General features: G+C 43.1%; 1 protein-coding gene across 4 annotated transcripts in view; it reads right to left on the reverse strand.

The window, feature by feature from the left end:
* Nucleotides 1-6,365, reverse strand: part of MANBA (mannosidase beta) — a 48,976-nt gene extending 42,611 nt beyond the window's left edge. The window contains exon 1 of one of the 4 annotated variants that reach the window (XM_019614813.2): nt 6,083-6,365. The gene's annotated coding sequence lies outside the window, so the exon portion shown is untranslated. Of the gene's footprint in view, nt 1-1,165; nt 1,187-3,250; nt 3,274-5,763; nt 5,786-6,082 lie in introns of those variants that run through there. The other 3 variants (XM_031553124.1, XM_031553123.1, XM_031553122.1) reach the window with 3 other exon arrangements.

Raw genomic sequence — 6,365 nt, forward strand, 5'->3', positions numbered from 1 at the left:
TAGACCAGGCTGCCCAGGGCCCCATCCAATCTGGCCTTGAACACCTCCAGGGACGGGGCATCCGCAACCTCTCTGGGCAGCCTGTTCCAGCACCTCACCACTCTCTCTGTAAAGAATTTCCCCCTGACATCCAACCTAAAACTTCCCTCCCTCAACTTAAAACCATTTCGCCTTCTCCTGCAACTCAAACTGTTGGGATATATCTGAAATCCCATATTAAATCAGCTCACATCAAAACGAAAGGTTTCTTTTAGAAAACTGGATTAGAAAAAAAAAAAAGAAGAAGACAAATGTAAGAATCACTGGGAGAACCTGAAGGATGCTACTAAACAGACTGCACATGAATGTAATATACTTTGCATTCATTCACTAGCTCAACATGTTTTTGGAAGCAAGCCATAATGGGGTGGAGACAGCTACAGCTATTTTTAGTGCCATTGTAACACAACAGCCTTTCATTTTCCTGCCCCCTGCAATTCTGGGGAAAAATCTGAACTACTCAAGCTCCCCACCTGATTGCTCTCTGCTCCAAGTTTCAGTGCTATAAGTAAGAAGCAAACAGCCTGCCAGGATGAAGCCCTGATATAGAGCATTAAATGGAAGCCATCTCCAATTTAGGTAGAGGGACATTAAAGGGATCAGCAGTACAAAACTGCCAAGTTTTGTGTCAGCTCCTCCTTGCAATGATTTTAAGAGGATAGCTAAAGGCCACACTCATAGGAGCTAAGCACCTCTCCTGTTTAGCAGGAGATGGATGAAACATGACCACACCTTAAGTGAGGCTCAGAGCCCAATCAAGCACTGCCAGGCATGTAGTGGCCCCCACAGATGCAGTTCCAGTGCCCTGTGCAGCCAGGGATCGAGGGGAGCACAGCAAAACACTGATAGCCACATCCATCAGCTGCATTTGGGCAGATCAGCTTGTATGAAAGGGAAATGTAATAGAGAACAAAAAACAGATTCTTCTCCTTTTGTCTGCTTTTGTTATTATCTAATTTGAAACCAACTTGCATGCTCCCCTGCTGACATTTTAGAATGCACATCATTAAGAAAATCCAGCTGAAGTCACAGATTACCAAAATGAAACCTTCAAGAAATGCTTCACTATTTACAGCTTAATGTTTTGCTGTTGCCAACTTCAAACTCAAACTGTTACAACATTTACCTCTATCCATGCACTCTTCCATATCACAAGCTACAGAGATTGCAGCAAGCCCAGTTCCACTTATTCACAGTTTGAAGTGAAGCAGAACCTAGCAGCGGTGATGAATGGATCAGATTCTTGGAACACAGGTTTTGGAAGCTCATCCAGAGGTGATCCATTTTCAATACTCGCTCCAACAAAGCAGTTAACTGAATGTCATCTTATGGTCAAGATGTTTTACAGCTGAACACTGAGCCAAATACTGTGGCAGAATACATCTGGAAGACTAATATCAGGATAATCGACAAGATGCTAATACTCATTTCTTAATATTCTCTAAACACTCTGCTGTATTTAAAAGGCTGCTATAACTTTTATCTACTCTAACTTTGTAAGTATCCAAAGGAGAACAGCTACTGAAACGTGACTGTCCTTTAATACTCATCCTAGCCTTCATCAAGGCTTTTGGATGCTTTCAGATATGTTCATACAAGTCAACAGAACACAAATATTTCAACAGAAAGTGATCTATTTATATTAATGAGCTATTTCATTGATGACTGCCATTTAAGCTGCTAGAACCATATGATAACCAACACAATTGTTATCTGGTTTGCACTGAAAAATCTGAGCTGTGAAAAAGTGCCAGTAAACACAAAACAAGGTTCTTCATACAAATGCACAACAAGCTACAAAAATACGCACTGCTTTACAGAACTACAGAACTATCACTTGAGATATGTAAGCCTCTCATATATTTTAATACCCAAGCAGAACCAAGACTGCTGTACCCCAGTGTCAAGTGCATGCCTTCATTGTACAATAGGGCAGAAACTACAGTGATATCCAGCCCCTGTGTTCGCATCACTGTTACAACCCCCGCAGCAGCTCTTTACAAGTCAAAGCGATGGCTAATAGGACAAAATATCCTTTCTGTATGAATGGAAATGGCTTGCAGATGAGAAAATCCAGCTGCAATAACCATATTCACCACAAGTGAAATTTTACTGGTGTCCATGTCAGCAGAAATGGCATCATGCAGTACTTGGCCAGTACATGCTAGATGACTGCTGTTTCTGGTACAAAGATTTAACACAGTTCAGCTCCTTAGAGATCGTGTTTACCAGAATGTTGCCTGAAAGAAAACACAAGGCTGACAATGTAGTTAAAAACATCGTCAGATGAGATGGCTTCTACAAATCTTTTTCCAGAGATACAGGGGTAGGAACAGATTTGCTGCAAGTTTGTAAATTGTCTGCACTTACGTTCAAGCTTTGCAGTGACTTTATTCAAGAGACTGTTATCCTTGTTTATGTGCATTCGTCCCATGTTTTTTAAATTTTACACATAAACTGAAATAATGGCTACTGATTCGTAGTGAAATTTAATTAAAAACTGAACAGCCAAACAAATATCCTGATGCCATCTCCTTTCCTTAGAGCTTTCACTGCAGTTAATTCAGCAGTTGAACCATGCTGCTTGTATACAGGAAAAACAATACTTTAGTAGGAAACAGAAGCATCTTCCACACGAGCATTTTTCCAAGATGTATATTTGGTGCATTCAAGAAGATGGACTTATCCAATCTATATTTGATAAGTCAAAGAGTAGCAACATCTCTAGAAGGAATTCTAAGAGGATCCAGAGAGATAAGTAGCAAGTCCTCAGTGTCAGAGATTTCTTTCTATTCTAATGTATAGCCTGCATGGCAGATTAAAGTAAAGCTAAGTACATGAAAGCAGCCAGAGCCTGGGAAAAACACTTTGTTCATCAGCCTAAATTTAAAATGAACCGCACAGTGACAAACAAGTTGCTTGCAGCCTATTCTTTTAATCCAAGCCTCATCTGTAGACCTAGAGTTCAGCAGTTTGTTCTCGCTGCCCCTTCCCCTCATTTTGGGGTACTCACTAAGTTATTTTGCTGGAACAGATCCTCTCAAGACTCATTTAATTCAGGTTTCCAGGGTGAGTGCTAACCCATGAAAAATTCACAAGGATAAAGAGGCAAAGGTCACAGTGCTTTTTGCCATCAAGTCACACTGGAAAACGGCAAAAAGGTTTTACTGGGTCTCTGAACGTATGGGTCTTGCTATGCAAAACAACTCACCAGCTCTGCTCTGTTTGCTGGTACAGCTTTTCAGACCAATCTTCACTTTGATTACAAGTAGAAAGCTTTGGGATTGCTGGCCTGCTGACATTTTCTGTAGGATGAACTAAAGTCCTTCACTCCACAGCAGAGAGCAAAAGGAAGAAGATACATATGACTAAAGCTTTTGTATTTAGGCAATTACAATAAAACTCCCAATTCTAAATCTGATATAACCCCAAACCAGTCTGATTTCCAGAGATAATAATCACTGATGAAATGAAGCCTCTAAAATTCTGGCTGTACACATACTCCTGTGTAAATACAAATTTAAGGGTATGATTATAGGCAACTGCATTTAAAATATTTGGCCATAAACATTTTCACCACAGCAAAGAAACCTCGGGACAAGCAGCTGAGTTGCACTTTGCAAAATGAAGGCAGGAGTTGCCGTGAAGAATGACCTCACCGACTCCCTCCAAGCGGAGCAGATTTGCTGCTCTTCAGAGCACTACATCTATGGAGGCAGGGACTGACTACATTTCACACCACTAGTGGCAGCTTCTGAAATCTGCTAAGGTTGCTCCCATATTTTTGTATGCTTTCTGTTGTGTCATTTAAACAAAATGCAATTTTTTTAAAATTAGCTATTAGGTGGAATTATTTGTGCAAATGCTTCCTGTAAATCCATTCCTTTGCCATGCTGGATAGCTTTGGATTTGAATTGATCTTAAGTCGCCTGCACATGTCAGTAAGGAAAAACAACAGAACGCCTCCTGAGGTACCAAAACTGCAGCCATGCAAACACACTCGTGAGCAAAGTGGTTCACTCCTCTCCTGGGCAGAATGCACTGATTCTACTTGCCAGAGCTTCCAGCACACAGCAGGTTCCCAGCCAGGCATATCAGCACATGCCCTAAGCAAGTTCATACTTGCATATGCATAAACATGTTGTGAGTGGCAACAAGCAAGAGTCATTGATTTAATTAGCCAAGTGCCCAGCCACCATTAGCAAGACATGTCCTGCAGCTGACTGGGCCAGGAGGCTGACTAAGCTCCTATCTGTGTGCAGGCTCAGGATTCTGCAAAGGCACATGAAAGTTCCTGATCACAGACTCGTTTCCAAATGCCATACTGCTGCTTAAAATGACCAACATTACGAGTCAGCTTACAGCAATGCAGCTAAATAGCAAACACATTTTCTAACTTTGTTAGAGTACTTAATGAGTGAGTAGTTAAATGCCAGTCTTTCATTACAGCAGTAACTTGTGAGTTCGACTCAGTGCATTGGTCACAGTTTCTCCTGAATGATTACTCATACTTATCAACGCAATGCCTCACAGCACAGCCAAACAGCTGAGACATTCAGCTTATCATAGGAACTCTGCATGGGAGAAACCAGCACAGCCCTCATTACTGATCCTCCACACATACCCCACTGCCTGCTGCAGTTTTTAAAACTTGCTTTGAAAAACCATTTTAACACTTTTAATTCAAGTTTCAAATGTCTTGTCACTTAGCACACAAGATGTTATAACATCACTGCATAGTGGCTCACATCATTCCATATTAGTGTGTTTTCTTTTTCAATGTTGACTATGGAACTAGATGATCTTTACGGTTCCTTCCAAACAAAGCCATTCTATTATTCTGATTGTTTTATCAGGCAATTACTTTTGTTGCAATCCATTATTAGTATTGGGATTCCCAATATACACCAACACAAAACTATGCTAAAATTATCCTGCTCAAAGTAGAGTCACTTTTTCTTTATACCTAATTTTAGTTGGAGCAGAACAGGGTAGTAGTATAAACCATAAATATTAAAGAATAGAAAATGCAAAGTGCAGGCATCCAGAATTGAATTTTTAAATTATTGCTGTACAAGAAATGCAACACTGGGCCCATAATAAACACCACATTCAAGTATGTCTGATGTACTCAGATAACAGGATACTGTTTCACATTTTCTAGGATAGCAGAATATTTCTCAGTTTTACAGATTTTGTTAACCTCATAATGTCCTATCTCTTCAGTTTCACACACAGTCTACGTATTTCCTTTTAAAAAGGCATCGTAAGAATGACCCAGCCTTGCTTACTGCCACGTTCCTTGTGCTGAGTCACAAGCAACCTATGCCGTAATCAGTATAAACTTTGCCTCCAATCTACAACTGCAGTTTTGATCATTTGTCCCAGGAAATGGTCACCATGTTTTTGTAAATCTAAGAACTGAAAGAAGCAGTAACAAGCAGATAAAGCAAAGCTTTGAGAAGGAACTAGGTGTTTCAATGAGATCAACTTTGTCATGGTTCCAAATACACTTTCCTTAGGAAGTATGGGAGTGTGCAATCTCAGCTGTTTTGATGCACTCTGCGTGTGTTAAAAACATGTTTAAAGGACTGAAACGTCTGAAATCCCTGAACTTCTCACATCAACAAGCCCAATTTCAGCAGGGCAGGCTGAGGATTCCTCCCTTTCCAGGTAACACGGCCGGTAACCATGACTTACACCCTGTGACGCTGATATACGTACCCGGTGTCTGCACTTGGTTTGGTGTCAAACCTAGAGAACCTCATGCATGTAAAGCACGAGTTTCCTTATGTGCACCCCTGGACCCGTTTCAAACTGCTCTGTGGTGGTGACCCACCCGAGACGCTGCGTGCTGCAGACACCAAAGCTTTTCTTACTACTGGGGCACTGTTGTACAAGCAAGACCTGCAGCGCCAGATGCAGCTTCGAGGGGAGATGGTGGGTTTGGGGTGGGCGCCGGGATCCACCACGGCAGGCACCGAGGACTCTCCTCAGACGCCGCCACACCCCGCCGACCTCTGCCCGCCGCACGCGGCCGTACCTGAATGAGGCCCCGGCGGTGCAGGGCAGTATGCACGCAACCCGGCACCTCCCCTCGGAGCGACAGTGAGCCGTTCCCGTTGCCCAGCCGCCAGCTACCCCGCAGGCTGTGCACCTCGGGGCCGCCCGCGCCGCCCCCCCGCCGCCATCAGCAGCAGCAGCAGCACGGCGGCGCGGCCCATGGCCGCTGCGGGGAAGCCGGAGCACAACAGAAGGTGCCGCCCGCCTCACGGCCGCAGAAGTGCTGAGGCGGCGCTTCAGGCCGTCACCGGCCGTTGGCGGTG

This window comes from Meleagris gallopavo, chromosome 4 (genome assembly GCF_000146605.3).
Source record: "Meleagris gallopavo isolate NT-WF06-2002-E0010 breed Aviagen turkey brand Nicholas breeding stock chromosome 4, Turkey_5.1, whole genome shotgun sequence".
NCBI lineage: Eukaryota > Metazoa > Chordata > Aves > Galliformes > Phasianidae > Meleagris > Meleagris gallopavo.